This window comes from Halyomorpha halys, unplaced genomic scaffold, assembly GCF_000696795.3.
Source record: "Halyomorpha halys isolate HHAL.00 unplaced genomic scaffold, Hhal_1.1 Scaffold51.1, whole genome shotgun sequence".
NCBI lineage: Eukaryota > Metazoa > Arthropoda > Insecta > Hemiptera > Pentatomidae > Halyomorpha > Halyomorpha halys.
This window is the reverse complement of record NW_027108122.1, coordinates 3,319,384-3,336,590: the sequence shown is the minus strand read 5'-3', so window position 1 is coordinate 3,336,590 and position 17,207 is coordinate 3,319,384. Positions and strand designations below refer to the sequence as shown.

The 17,207-nt window shown below is 30.4% G+C and overlaps 1 long non-coding RNA gene across 4 annotated transcripts in view; it reads right to left on the bottom strand.

Annotated features, from left to right (window-relative positions):
• LOC136795563 (uncharacterized) overlaps nucleotides 1-17,207 on the bottom strand; it is a 461,741-nt gene that overhangs the window by 319,812 nt on the left and 124,722 nt on the right. For all 4 annotated transcript variants that reach the window (XR_010843192.1, XR_010843190.1, XR_010843189.1 and 1 more), the window contains exon 2: nucleotides 8,616-8,783. This is a non-coding gene — a long non-coding RNA (uncharacterized lncRNA). The remainder of the gene's footprint in view (nucleotides 1-8,615; nucleotides 8,784-17,207) is intronic.

Here is a 17,207-nt window from a genome sequence, read left to right as displayed (position 1 = left end):
AGGAAGAAATCGTCATATAAGCAATTTATAAACAAAAATAAGTTCTTTTAATGGGTATTATTTTTATTTTATTGTTTGTAAATAAATAAATAATATATTAAGGCACATATAATTTATGATCTTCCATAGCACCTAATTAACATCAATTATTTTCCGGTAGGCGTTTGCAGAACTCATCATTCTTAAATGCAGAAGTTCCTTAGGGACTAATTATAAGACAACTACTTTAATGTATACAAATGACGTTTAGACAGACAACTACGTCGTAGCGGCAAAACTGGCGACGCTGTAATCGACAAGTTAATCAAAATCCATATGAGGACGGTCAAGACCTTACTTAGTACGTAATATGGAATATGTCTAACTCGTGTATTATTTGGAAGTCAATAATCCATTGATCATTTTATTGAGGATACCACAAGTTCTTTTATTTTGTTTCTGAATCTGCCTCTTCTGGCTCTACAGAATAACCTTTACAAAAATTTCATATCTACAGACCCAAATAGTTGTAAGATTGCCACACGTTATGGCAAAAAATCAACAAAAATCTTCGAAACAGCTCCCAAGCCTTAACACGGCGTCCCAAATTTCTCCCTTTCCACCAATCTCTTTCTAGCACGCCCAACTCCAAAGTAGGTACTTCGCAAACACTTTATGGGTGCACCTAATCAAACTCATTCCTCCGCCGATGAGCTCAACACTCATTTTAACTCTTGCACCTTCCACTCCTCAACCCTTGCAACGCCACCGAACCTCAATAATTCCTTCTTTAATCTCGACCTCTTCTTCTTCTCCCATATTATACCTTATAACATCCCTAATTCGGTTTTAAAATACCATACTAATGACTATGGTCCTGATAAATCCCAACTTGAAATTATTAAAGCCTCATTACTTTCTATACATCCTATCCTCTTTCACATCTATAACTTCTCCCCACTAAGTTCCGCCTACCCTTTTGCCAGGAAAACCACACTAGTCCGTCCATTTTAAATAATCTCAAATCCAGAAATCCTGAATGATCTCCCTATTATCAAACCTTTAGAGCATATAGCTCAATATTGACTATCTCACATTTTTGAAAAAAAATAACCTTATGAATCACCTCTTATCTGGTTCCAGGACAGGCTACTTCACTTAGTCTGCTCTTATTAAAATCAAGACCACTACACAGCTATAGACCAGCAGAAACTAATCATTCTTAATCTCCTCGATTTTTCCAAAGCCTTAGATTCTGTCGACTATAATATCTTTCTAACCTTCACAGCCTCTCTCAGTCCTCTGTAGCTCTTCAATGATTCCAATGCTTATTTATATTTTGTAACCTTATGATTGTACTAAAGGACTTAGTCCCAGAATAATAAACTTTTTTTCATTTCATTTCATATAAAGAGGTTAAAATTCATTGGTCGAGAAGATTCCTTTAATCTAGAAAATTACTTAGCGAAAAACTTTTAGTTGGGTCATGAAGTTTCTCATGATTTCTTAAGGCAGTCATATAAATTTTTCTTTTATACTTATTGATAAATATTAGTCCTGGGCAATAATAATGCTCCTTGTGTACAGTCATACCAAAATTATATACATAAACTAATACGTAAGTAAAAATAAGAACAAAATCAAAATATATGCATGTATAAATAAGAATAAAATAAAATAAAAAATAGTCATAAAACTATATATTTAAACAATATTTAACCTTACTGTTCCAAACCTCAAGTAAACACTATAGAAACCCAATAGTCATCCTATCTGCTAAAAGGATGTCGATCCGGGAATTTAAAAAGAAAATGTTAGTGTCCATTCATAATTGAAATGTAACATTCATGTCCCTCGATTAGATGCATCCTCTATCTTGTCCTGTTAGAGGGTTAGCTGTTAGCTGACACAGAGACAACACGTTGATACATGCCCGGACTGTCTAGCCAAAAAGCCGACGGTGATCTATGCGGGGAGCCCTCGGACATCTCAGCCCTCGCATTAAATCCACATTAGGCCCACCCGTCCGGACCATCCATTATCATACTCTTACTACGAGACCCTAGCTGCTTCCCAGTGAGGCCCATCTATAACCTATCCTATATGTTTCGCTTCCTCAGTTAACTGAGTGGGATCCACATAACCAAGGTAAAATAATATCAGTTTGTTTGCAAATAACAATAATTAAATAAAATCAGTGAATGGGATTAAGATAATGATACATTGGATCCTCATTGGAATCAAAGGAGACAACTTTACTTGGGTATCCCACATGTATTATACGATTTGAAGGAGGTATCCGATTCCTATAGAATTCAAAAAGTAACAGAAGTAACAGTAATCATATAGGTATTAGAAAAATGAAGAAACAATAACTCGGATGTTTAGGGACACATACATTATCATGTCTTGGAATTCATCAGGTTAGCGTAGCGGATAGTTTAATAAGGGGGAGGGGAGAAGGTTATCAGAAGGTTACCACTCTATTCTAACCAGAATTAAAAGCTCAAGTTTTCATTCCGTGAAGCCACCACGAAATAAAAGTCAAACCGCCTACTTCATAATCCAACCAGAGTTACTGCAGTTTCGAGGTTGCTAAGGTGACATCTTAATACATTCGCCTACAATGGGCTCTAGTTCGATAGGACTATAGTCGCTACTATCGAAAAGTCTATCCATCACATTGCTGATATCACATTTTTCTAAAAAAATTAGTCTTTACGTTTCTAAAAAAAATAAATAAAAAGAAGATTAAATTGCTAATTATTATTAAATTAATTTCATACAAATGAATTAATATTATAGTAAAAAAGAAAAATGTAAAACAAGATAAAATATAAAAGAATTAATTTTCTATTAAAAGTTAATGTATTCACTTCAGTAAAGTGTACCTGTTTTTTTTATTTTTTGGCAAACTATAATTCTATACAAATTAAATTGAAAGTTTATTTCAATATTTAAATTTTCCCTTGTCAAATAATTTCTACAAATCAATATTTCCAAAGAAAATGATCTTATCAGTTAGAAGCTCTAGAAATAATTTTAAAGTAAAACTTGTATTAATAGTGCTGATTATTCGGCCAGAAGTACAAAAAAAGAAGACAACTATAATGAATAAATAATAGAAACTGAATAACAAAGTTTTTTTTTTTATATACTGTTTTTATTATTTATTTCTTATGGTTGTTAACTTATTTTTAGAAGCTAGCTCTAATGAAGACCTGAAATACTAGTTGTAACGTTAGAACTAATAAAATACGATATCCACCTACCACACTTCCAACTATATCATTATTAATATCCTCGGTCAACAAGAGTTTTTAGTTTTCAACAGTTATAAATTGAGTATTTCAGTCTGAAATAAGTATACAAATCACCTATATTGAATTTTCCTCAGATTCATATATTTTCAACAAAATACAATCATACCTTCAGTTATAAAAAATAATTAGGTGAGATATGTAACAGTCTCTTCAAGTTAAGTGAAATTCCAAATGTAGAATCTTGAGATTTGCATACCTAACATAAGGGATCATCTGATAACCATAAAATTTTTCATTGATAGTATCGGCATCTGTTAGGCGATATTTTCAGAAATCAACAAGATTTTGATATGAACCTTTAATTATTACGATGTAACTGTATGTATGTATCAAAAAGCATATTTATACTGCGATTTCAAGCAGAGTCAATTTTGATTTGTTTTATTTTTTAAATGTATGATAATCGCAGTAAATGTTCCTTGGTTTATAAAAAACAGTCAATTATATTGCGAACTGGAACTAGAATCAATACATAAATTCATTAAAAACATAATGCATTGAGTTATAAACTTTTTATTTATCTATTATTATTATTTATTTTAATCAAAATATTTTCCATTGTGTAATTCAGTTATATATTTTATAATTTCTATAATTATTGATTTTCTTTCTTCAATTTCAATAGGGCCTAACATGGTAGTACCATTCTCTTTTCCGGCACTGAGCAGCAATAGATTTGGAAGAATGAGGTATCAAAAGAAAGGGAATTTCATGATGAAGTGATGAATCTCAATTTCGATTATTACTGGAACTTCAATAAAAATTATTCTAAAAGTTTTTTTTTTTTTTTTCATACCCTCCTGTAATGATTGTAGTGGGTATTTGGTACGTACATATAGGAGGTATGCTATATGTATAGCTGAGTGTTAAGGATACCTTGGATTGCCTTTTGGCATTATAAGGTAAGGTGAGGGGTCCAATGAAGGTTGTAACTTGGTTGGCTTACGCTAGTGGATTATTGGAACGGGAAGGGGCCGTTCCACATTCAAAAGGTATTCAAAAAGTTTTTTTTTTTTTTTTTTTTTTTCATACTCTCCTGTAATGATGTTATTGAATATTTGGTACATACGTATAGGAGGTATGCTATATGTATATCTGGGTGTTAATGATACCTGATTCAAAAAGTGAGTTGGTTGTTTAAATATGTCGGTCAATAGTTGATTGGTGTTAGTGGGTATGTAGAGTGATTTATTTGAGTACCAAGGAGTTTTTATTATCAGTTGTTTGGAATGAAAATATTGTTGTTTTTTCTAAGAGAATTGCAAATAAGAACATCCATATTCTATATAATTTTCAGTTTTGGTAATTTTGAAGGTAGAGAGTTTTCTTCCATTTTGAGGTGTGGTCCCACGTCGTCATGAGGCCAAATGAAACTCAAAAATAGTGTATTCGTTTCAGAAATTTCCAGTGATTAAATTTTTGTAAATTCTATTCTATTTTACTGTGAAATAATATTTTCATCATAACTTACAACGATGTAGTTACACGGTGATACACACACTACCGTGTCACGTTCCGTCACGCATGACGTAATGTCTGGAAGACCCATTACAGCCTCCTAGTTCTGCGGTGTGTGGCATCTACTATTCTAGGTCTTACAAATCTGAATCCTATACACCTGCATCTACACATCCATAATTTACACTGCATACATTTTTGGTCTTTTCATGGATTTAATCACAAAAAATATCATAAAAAGGTAAAATGATCCTCCCACATCGTAATTTATTATTTTATTTTTGCCATCAGTGGCATTATTTATTCCTAAGAATTGCCACAAAATGTTTTGTGGTTAAGAGAGAAATGTAAGTAATGTTCATAAACCAAATTTATATTTTTTTCTTGAATCTGTATTTTAAATAGCAATCAAAGCCCTGTTTCAGCAAGAAAATATAATATTAATTATTATAAATAACTTAATTTTTTTTTTTTTTTAGAGAAATTTACTTTTGACTACTAAACATAAATCAAAAAGATTATAGAAAAACCCTTATTAACCACATTAAGCCCACCTCATCTAAAATAAAATTAATTTATTTTATTTAATAAATATTTTAAATAATTTCTTTTTTGATTTATTTATATTAATTTGTTTAACTTTATTTTTAAAAAATAATGAAAACTTATAACAGTTCTATTTTATATCTATATGTGTTTTACATTTTTGGAACGCTTCGGCCTAACTATTGGTAATTAACAACCATCATTATTTCCACCCCACCCAACATATTAAAATATATTTTTACACATATAACTCTTCGAAGTATTCGTGAGAGTTTATTTTAAATAAAACTTAGTTCCAGTTGTTTATTTTTTAGGAAAAATTCCTAAGAAAGGAGTACTTAAAATATTGTTCAAAGCAAAATATTCAATAAAAATATCACGCAACGTCATCATCCAGTTATGTCTTCAATTATTCCAAAAATTTATAATTTATATCAATTACTACTTACAATCGAAGATCACTCTCTAAAAAAAATTAACTGCAAAATTTAAAAAAGAAATTTTCTGCATGATAAAATTGTTTCTAAGCAAAACTAACTGTTGCTAGCAATGAATAAGTGCTTTTTTTCGACATTCACAATCTAAATACAGATAAAAGTTACTAAAAATGTGGAGGAACTGTGGATAATATCCAACTGTGAGCCGTCACTTCACCCTGCCTGTCACATTACCAATTCCCTTTATCTCTGACACACATCTAATCTGGAGTTCTGACATCTGTCCCACATCATGATAACTAGAACAGCATACTAGTTAATTTCATGTTTTATATTTTTTAATTAGTTAATACCATGATCTTAAATTTCAAACGAAATTTTTTTTCAACTGTTATTGTACTGTGAACTATGAGGAATTGATAATTAAAATGAACTGCTAATGAGAAATTGACTATTGTGGTAACAGGGGTTAAATACTATTTATTCAAAATAGCTCTTCAAAAACTCCTCATCCGATTTCAACGAAATTTTGTCCGTACTACTAAAAATCATCACTTGGTGAATTTACATCGAAAACAGTAGACTAGCTTTAATATGAGTGCTAATAGACACCTTTACGTCACATACTTCCTGAGATATTGAATTCTCAAAATAAATTAGCTAACTACTGATATTTCAGTCAATTTTTATGAAATGTTGCTATTTAAAATGCTATATCTCGAGAACTATTGGTCGTAAACAGTTCTATTAGGGCTCACATATTAGCAAATTTACATTAATTACTATTAATTAATTAATTAATTACTTTAAATGAAATTTTTTTGCTAATGTTGTAGATAGTTTTAATGTATAGAGCTCTGAATGAAAAATTAATTATTTTTAACTTTTTGAACAGCCACCATTTTTATTCCCCCTAACAATACTTGGCAGAATCGTCAATTTTGACGAAATTAGTAGTAGTTATTCATCGTTTTCAAAAACGATTGTAGTAATTATTGACAAGTAATCAAAAATTGGGATGAAATAACTAACTTTTCTTCTATCGGGCCCTTGTACTATTATTTTTAATGACTCAAATTATTGATCTAGATACCGTGAATGTTTAGAAACGAGTCGAGCTCAAAATTCTGCAAATTATTGCACTAAAATTGTTTAGTCCATTCTTCTGAGTTTAGATAAAAATATTTTGAGCTAAAGATTTAAGCTCAAAATGTTGAAAAAATTAGTTGTCTCTCTGTTTCTGAATACGTAACGTTTTTTGATCGAACGGATCAACAGATCGTCAAGTATTATGTGATTATTCAGGTCTACCAAAAATTTGCAGCACGTCTAAATCATCTGTTGATGTACGGCTTAGTTATGAGATCTAACTGGTTAGGGTTAATGTAACTTTACGGATTGTTAAATCTTAACTGTAAAACTGAAGTGATATTTTCCAGTGGGGTAATGTAACTTATTACGTGAACTGTTACTTGAACATAGTTATTATAAAGTAAGAAGCTTTACTAATAGTGTGTGTTGATTATATTGTATTGTTTAAACGAATGTGCATGATAACGCTTATAGTTCGAATAAATTAAAGCACAGATGAAAATATATCTAATGCGAGATTTCTCGCAGGAATAAACTAGACTAGATTCAATCTTATGAAATACCGCCTACTGCTTTTGCTTACGCATATGAAAATATTTTCTACTCGATATTCCTATATTTCGAAAACAGCTCAACCAATTTGACCCAAATTAGAAGAAAAGTTCGAGATTAGTATCAATATGTACTAGTATAAATTTAGCGAATTTTATTCTCTAATTTAAATTACTCATGCGTAAACGTAATTTCGTTGATACAGCTTTATTTCAAAAACAACTCATCCGAGTACAAAGTTATAGTTATTTAATACCAAAATCTCCAAGGTTTTATTTTTTAGGAACATTAAATGAATTATTTGTCCTCGTAATCATAAACTATACTCGTAAATCCGGAGCATTAGAAATAGCAACTTAATTTTGAGTTGTGATTTATAACTCCCACTGAAATCTCTTGTTTCTTGTTCTTGTCTCGGTACGTTATTTGAGTGCACATTTTAAACATATCGAAGCAACATTTTTCAATATGAATATAGCATTAACATTTATATTTTATAACAAAGATATGTTTTGTTGAGTTTAGTATTTTAATTTGTTAAAAAATATAAATTAAAAAAAGTTATAATATTAAATTTGAATAAATGTAAATAGAAAATTTAAAAATATATATGTTAAATTAAATTTGAAATTTGATTTAAATTTGGATATTATAATATCCCATTACTTATGTTTCACAATTTCCAAAAGAATGCGTCATCGTAATAAGGTCGTTATTGAGGTGACTCAAAATTCTGAAATGATTTGTTTTGTTTTTTACGTTATTGAAGATTTTACACACCGTTCTCGCGCTAATTCTAAAAAAAAAAAAAACTAAAAATCTAAAAACGTATATTTAATTTTTATCATCATAATAAGATAAAATTCATATTCACTTACTCAGTACTTAGGTATTTGATTGGTGGTTAAGGATGAATCCGACCTTTATCGTTAAGCATAAACATTGATAAAGAAACATACTGGGGTATATAAAAGTACTTAAATGTTGAACTGTCATAGAGTGATAAACTACTTATAATTTTGTTATTACTGTTTAAATCATTGCCGAGAGAATTTGTTTTTGATTCGCATAAATTTGATTTTTGTTCCCCCTGATAATTTAATTTTCGAAACATTAAATGTTTACTTATTTACTCTAATAGGAGAGAATTATGATTTTGATTTTAGAATAATCAAATAATAACCTAGTTATTAATTAATAGATCATGCAGTATACTTTCTTTACATACCTCAGCTAATACGACGAATCCATGTGTACCTGCTATCCTCTGGGCTTCCTGGAGCCCGCCTTCGATATGGGCGGCCCATTGGCTTGTGAAGTGGGCTGAGGCCTCTACCGCGAGCAGCAAGATGGCCCATCCCCAACCCACCATATCACTCTTCACCATCCCATATCACTGTAAAAATAAAAGAAATAATAAGTATATTATTTGTTTTTATATTTTAAAGTCAATGGAAAAAAATGTTCTATGAATTTATATTTTAAAAAAATATATCTGAGATATATAATATATGAATACAGTTCGTATTAAACCAAGTAAGAACCCTAGAGAAAAAAAAAGTTACAATTATTGATTTAAAATAAAAATTATTAATTTGTAATAAGAACTATAGACAGTTGAGAGACAAAATGGATGACTCAGCCAACAATAGTTAACGGGAATATAAAATAGAGGCTGTTCCAGAAGTAACAAAAAATTAATTTTTGAGTACTTTTAACGAATGGGCTAAAAATGGTGAACCGTATTCTGTCAATTTTTACTTAGGCTATACAACGGGTGACGTATACGTTATATAAAAGAAAATGTGTAAAATAAACATTAAAGTGTAAGCCTGAAGTTAAATTTATCCTAGAAGAACCTAACATTCGGAGGACCTACAAATCCCTATAACTAATCTATTCAAATTAGAGTAAATTTTCTAAAATATTAGCTTTAATAGAACTCTTTGCGTTCAATATGATGTTTCATAAACCAAAAGTTTTGTCCAAACAACTGGAAATAAATATTTATTAAAATTTATTTTGGCGAATATCATAGTAGCTAAACGTTATAAACTACTTCAGAATACACTCAATCAACATCAATCCGAGTGTTGTTAGAAATCTGTAAGTTGTGGTAGGAGTAGTAGTTTCCCAAAATAAACACACTGACTACTGATTTTCCGTTATTTCGTAACTAAATGTTGCTTTATGAAAACGTGTATCTCAGGAACTAATGAAAGGAAAAAACCCTATCTGGGCACATACATCAGCAAATTTAATCAACTTAAAATGATGTTCTATTAAGTTTCTAAGTGATGTAGGAAGTTTTAAGGATGTTGAGTTCTGAATGAAAAATGATTTACTTGTAACGTTTTAAAACAGCCGCGTTTTTCCCCTTTATGGTAGGAAAAGTCATAAATAATAATTCTTAATAACCTATAGTTGTCGTTAATGTAATAAAAAAATGGGATATAATAACGTTTGTTTTCTCACGGGTTATAGTACTTCCTGCTGTGTGTGAATGTAAACAAAATATCAACGATATCCGACAAACCAAATGTAAATTAGCATAATTATGAAGCAAATAAGACTACGTTGGACTGGTCACGTAGCCCAGGATGACGAAGAGAACAAATTACGCAAAAACATATTAATTAGTTGCAACAATTAGAGTGCCTGGTTTTTATTTTATTTTTTGTATTTAACATTATTCATTAATACTATTTCTCATCAGCACGTGCCATATTTATTAACTAATAAAGTCTTCATTATAATGATTTAAAAAAAAAACACTGTTGGCACATAATATTCATACAATTTTACACACAAACTAAACTGTAATACTTTTATGGTGCGACGTATAACTTACGACAGGAAAAATAGGTTAATTTTCATCCTGAACTAATAGAAAAACTGTTAAATGTATTGTTTGTATTTATTAACTTATAAATAGCTAGTTTTTTTTATCAAAAACTTAATATGTCCACTTCTGAAAATCATAAATGATTGGTAAAATAAAATTCAACAAACTTAATTTTTTTTCAAAATTTGAATTTCCCCAGTCTAATAGGCATTAAATACCAACATTTTAAATTAAAAAATAACATCTACACGGGAAGCAGTAATAATAATTTTCCAATAACCTTTAAAAAAGAGACATATAAATTTTTGATAGAAAGCTTCAATTTTTTTACCTTTCTATTAAATGTCATATACACATTTATAAAATCCTATAAACCATGCTACTTTTGAGTTAAGAAAATTTTATAAATTGAATTTCATAAATATTATATATTATATGAATTTAGATCTAACACTTGCTTTAAGAAAAGGAATACCTACCTGAATGCTGCTTGCTCATGTTACTACGATATCCAACACAAGAAACGTTTTATGTTTTAGTGGTACAATTTTTTTTTTCTTTAGTCCTTTCAATTAACTAATATTTTCAGGTTTGTACATATTTATATTTTATACTGTTAAATTGATTTAAAAAAAAAACATAGCGCACATCAAATCCTTGGATCATGTCCGTTCTAATGTGAGTTTATCTATTGATAACTCTGAAAAATATCATTTAATTAATTGAGAAAACAAAATCAAGTAACTGATGCTAATGTTACACTGGTTTGGGAGTGTGATTCAAACACAGCCGAGCCTGTAACTACTTTCCGATTCAAATTACTTCCATTCATTGAGTCTACATTTAATTTAACACTGTCGAGTTGATCACTCTTCTATTACTTAATAATGTATCTTTTTGTGAAATTGGAATTTTAGAGAAGAGGGACGAGAAAATGTCGACGTGAAGAAAAGAAAATGAAAGAATAAGAGAGCTGGCAGAGATGGGAAAAAACATGCTTTCAATAATAGTAGAAAAAAGATTATATTGGTTTGGACATGCTAAATGAATGCCTAAATATGAAGTAAGAATAGATAACTATAGAATGGGAAAAAAGCGGAACATGGTCATTAGGGAAGAGGAGGGTAGAATAGAAAAAAAATCGAAAGAAATTTAGGTCAAAGAAAACATTATAAAAATTTCTTTAAAAAAGTCTTTTCGCACCGCGTCTTAGCATCTTCCTTCTAAGAGATAGAATAAATAAAAATCATTCATATTTATTTGGATTAAATTATTTTTAAACAAGCTCGATGTAACCATGAAACAATTTTTTTTTCCAACAACTCATTTAAAACAGCTTCATTGATGCCCAAAAACTAATCGTGGAAAATATAAGTGCTGGCAGACATCTGTACGTCTTATAGTTCCTAAGATATATTTTTTCATAAGTCAAAATGTTTGTCTGAACAACTAGAAATTAACGTTTTGTGAATTTATTTTATCGAATATCATAAAAACTACTACTCTGACGAAGATCAACATTATAAAATATTTTATATTACATTAAATTAACTTTAATTTGAGTGCTAATAGACATTTGTACGTCGAATGGTTTTTGAGATATAGATTTCTCCAAATAAATTCACTAAGTACTGATTTTTCTGTGTATTTTTTTATGAACTGTTGCTTTTTAAAAAGCTACTGGGAAACTATTGAACGTAAATAGCTCTATTTGGGCTCATATTTTAGCAAATTTATTTGTCTTACAATGACGCTTTCTTAGGTTTTCTAGTATTGTTGGTAGTTTTAAATAAATGGAGCTCCGAATAAAAATTTTTTTTTTAACGTTTTGAACAGCAGCCATTTTTTATCCCCCCTACCTAGATTTGGCAGACTCGTAAATTTAAACTAGTAACTATACATAGTTTTCATTAAAGTTATCAAAAATTGGGGTGAAATAACTGCCTTTTCTTTTCCTCTTGGGCTCTTTAGTAAAATACTTTAAAGGCGTAAGTGTAATAAGAGCTTTTGAATTACAACAGACATATACCTAATACATGAGGACATTGATATCCAAAGTTCACAAAGTTAAGAAATAAAAACATAGTTGTCTGTCTATGGGTCTATATAGAGTCCCAAGGAGAATCTTGGTCAACCATTCGTCGTATTCTCCAAATTTTACCAAAGTTAATTGGTTAGAGCGGGGACATATACAACAACCATTCAATCGGATATAAATAGAATATATTGGGCATACATATTCCTCTTAAGGTGCAAAATATAATTATCGAGTCTTTGGTCATTAGCTACATCAGTCTTTCGGTTTATGTATCATCTGATTCTCACGAAGGATTGAAATGGTCAAATTTTGAAAGAAAGCAAAAATTTCAGGCGAAAAGTGATTGTAGAAATTTCATTCATCACGGTACGGAGAGCCATTCCAAAAAAAATAAAAAGGAAATTTACCTTAGTTTTACTGGAGAGGAGGGTAATATCCCTACTGATCTGAGATGAATCAGGTTCCAGAATGTTCATGTCAGTTTTTGGGAGCAGTGGATGTTAACTATCCTATGTAGGAGTGTATAATTTAGTGAAAATTATTAGTTTTATGATGGGCCGGGTGGCGGTCACGAATGGTACATAAATAAAAGAAAAAAAAAATTGGCTCCTGAACTATTGGCGTATAAGTTGTAAGACTCTTTTTTCTTGGCTGCGTCGTATGTTTTTAAAATTCTGCTGTTTTACTTGTTATCATTTTACATATTTTTAACAGCTATATTAAATTATATTAATACCAGTTTTGTAAGATTTTTTTCGCTTAGGTATTTTCACCAGAAATTTTTAATTAAGTTAACAGGTAGAAAATTTGTAATTATCGTGGATTAAAGAAGGCTATGGTAACATTCTTGACACCGTACTCACTATTCGAGTAGAATTTTTATTAATGGCATTTCGCTAATTTTTTATTAAAAGTTTTAACGACCAAACCAGTTGATTAATTATGAATGATGAATCATGAACAACTGATAGGCTGTGTATTCAATAGTGATTTTAAATTTGAGCAAATATCGGAAAGTCAAATGCATACTGTATTTGGTAAAGCTAAAAAAGTAATTATTGGTAACTGTAAAGGGTCCTAAGTATTAATTGTAGTTCAAAAAATTTGATATTAAAAATAGTTGCATATTGAATTAATTTATACAGTGTTTAAGACCAGAAGTGAATTTTTAAATTTAAATTTTAAACATATTGTAATGTCTGTGATAGTAAGGAGGACGAAAACAGGCTTTATTCACTTATTAGACAGGTGTTCAGTTTTTAAGTCGAGTATATATATTGAGAGAAAAAATGTAATGTACATTCTAAATTGTCAGTAAATATTGGAAAGAATTATTTTTAGATATAATATTTACTTTTAAACTATAGAAAATGTTTAATAACAGAGTTCAATTATGATAACTAAATCGGTTCGGTTAACAGGCAGTATTTAACCAACCCAGTATTCTGTACTTGTATATTATACTATATTATTATATTATATTATTATAGTATACTATATTATGTAATATGTATATAAAGACACTTTTTTCAATTCAATTCTATTCAGCCATCCTTCAGAATATAAATGAAAACAGCAGCGTATCTTTTATCACTGCTACGCAATAAATTTTTACGATAGTTACTTCGAGTGATTGGACAGAAGCTTTAACGCAAACCTAATGGATAAATCAACAACTTACATTAATTGATTATCCTTCAAGCCTTAGGATGCGAATGAAAGATTCGCGCACAGATTTTCCATGATCTTAACTACAATTTTCAGCGGAAAGTATAAACTAAATGCTGTTACTTGCATTTGAAACTAGAATAGAACATTTCTTCAATGAGTACGGTGGACAGAACACCGGACAAAACAGACCATGGAAGTGAACTTAATAAATTCTGACATTAATTGTGTTGAATATTTATACATGCGAATAGGAAGGGAGCATTACCAAGGGGTCAGGATGCTATGGTAATGTTGCCAACCTTTCCAATTACATTACAAGCGACAGGTTTCTCTATCTCTTAACATACAAATGGAGTCGTTTTTTTGTGTGGGTGTTTTTTTGTTTTGTTTTTTAATGGGACTTAAATTAAAAAAATACATCAGCTAAGAATGAACTCTATACATCAGCAAACCTATAGATAACGTGTACATCCCATGGTTTCCCCAAATGAATATAATTATAAATACAATTTAAATAAATCATAGTTTAATGGCAGGAGTGCCATGCGTAATCCTAGCACACCTCTCTGATTCTGCAGCAGCCCTAATAGCAGACAAGCAAGGTAGGAAAAAAATTTTTTACCTCAACATTCATCTAACTATTTTACAAAATATATTTTCTCATTTATTAATTAATTAGGTCTAGAAAAATAAATCTGCTCAAAATCGTGTTTTAGATTCAGTGTTCACATTCAGTGCATTTAAAACACGCATAAATAGTTATTTTTATGTAAAATAGTTTCAAAAATAACCACAGTAATTCAAGAATCAATATTTTATAATTATGAATTTAAAAACAGACATTATTTTAAACTAATTCATATATATTTGAACTATAAAATCTACAAATATTAAATAATAATAAACACCAGATTTCATCTTATCAACTTTTTTGTTAAGAAAAAAAATATTTAGGGTGAAAGGCTCTGTATTGGTAGTTGGTGGGGGAACATGTCCGGCAAGTGGGCCTCCTGGTCCTTTTTGCCAACCCCTGGCGGCTACCTGAGTTGCCGCCGCGTACTAACCAAGGTGGGAGTGTCAGGATTCATTTTTGGGACCGCCGAAGAAATAAATATTAACTGCCACAGATAGGAATCGAACCAACAACGTTCCGAACCGAGTACTCTGGGACCTACACCCCAACCCACACGGCCATCACGTCACTGAAAGGCTCAGTAGATGTATATTAGGGGTATTCATGATCTTTAGTTTAACATGTTAAAGCGTATTAAATGGAAAAACTCATGTTAAATGGAAAAAAATTGCCTTCTTTGGCCGAGGTAAAACGAAATAACATGTAACATGGTAGAGAGTCTGTTACTTGGTCTGTTAAATGGAGAATGATGTCACGCAATAGACCAGTTGAGCTCGCCACCATTTTTGTTTGTTGTGTCAGGTTAGTTATTTCGTGTTTGTGCTAGTTATTATTTCATACCCCTGTTATTAAATCACAATGGATAACTTTAATAATACAACTGAGACAAAAAACAGAAGAGGTATTAGCAGACCGCCTTGTGTTGGATGGGGAGCGATTTAAATTTGAAAAGGAAAGGATTGCAGAGGAGCTGAAGCTTCGTAAAACCAAAATACCAAAAAAATTTGAATTAAAACAATTAAAACTAGAGCTTTTAAAGAAGTCCGATCGACAAATAATTGAACTTAAAAATATTTAAAATTATGTATGTATTCTTACTTATGTATATATTATTATTTATGTATCATTAATTAAACAGAGCAATTATACTTTATAAAAAGTGGAAATCATTTAAGACCTCAGCAGCCTCTCTCTCCCTCAAATAGATGTAAGTTTTTTATTTTTGTTCATGATTGATTTCATGTCAAATCTACACATTTCATACTTTACAATACTTTTTTACCTCATAATTATCTCATAAGTTATCTCATAATCTAATAAAATTTGACACCAAAGTAGTTTCCATAAAGCTTCCTGGCACCTAAGAGGAACATCCAAGTTTTATTAAATTATGTTCATCAGTTTAGAAATTATAGCTCGATAGTATTCTAAATTGCTAATGGCTAGTTTTTTAAATACAAATAGCTAGGAAGGAAAGGTTATAAACATAAAGGCTTATAAAAAAAGTTGCTGAGAAAATCCGCTAGGGGCTCTTATGCATTTAACGTTTAACATGACTTCAAATAGGGCTACTCACAATCCTACAGTTATAACATTTAACATGGTAAAACATTTTACATTTAACACAACATCATGAATACCCCTATTAAAGAGCCCGTGTGAGTCAAATGCCTATCGACTTACACTTATTTATAATCTAGCATACATACCACTCAGGGAGTGGTTAGTTCATTGTAGATATAAATTGACGACTAGCCCAAATGACCCGGGTTCGAATTCGGCTGTGGCAGATAATTATTATCTGTTACCTGTATACGTTGAGTCAGCCACTTTGGAGTTTCGGGAGCCTACAGGGGTGGGCCTCATAACATGGGTCCTTTTAGCCCGTAATTAGGTAAAAATCTGGTGTTTCTGACCAAATCAACTCCTTGTACCACCGTTGGTCTAGAAACAGTGCTTCCTTAATATATACTACACCCCTGACACTTAATGAGGCGTAGCGACACCAATTTAATTTAATATGTACATTAGAATGTACATATTACATATTTTTATTAATATTACATTAATTAAAAAAAAACTATATTTCTACAACTAACAAAGAGTCTGTTTTTCAGTACTTTGTAATGAAGTACTGTTTCTAGAAAGTGCGAGCCACAAAAATTCCTGCTTAAAGTTCATAACCTATAGGAACGTTTCCATGGCTTAGAGAACTTTTCGAACATTAAGTAACATTTCTGAAGTAGGTACAGTGCTAATAAAATCATTATGAAAAACTACAGTGTTTTATGGTAATCAAGAAAATTATCGGACACATGAGGGCTCAACAGAACTGAAATTTATCATAAGTATATTGCTTGAAGATAGTAAGTAAGTAGGCAGGCATTTCTCTATCTGGGATACTTTCACCTACATACATCCATTGGAACTTTAATTCTTAGCCTTAAACTTTTGGGTGACAGAATTTATCAACACAATAATGATTTGAAAAATAAAGAAAATGATGTAAATAAAACAGTACTAGTTCAACATGCAACCAAAAACCAACATAATTTTGATTTTGAAAATACACTCATTTTACATAAAGAGAATAATACATACAAAAGGAAAATACTGGAAGCCATTTACATAT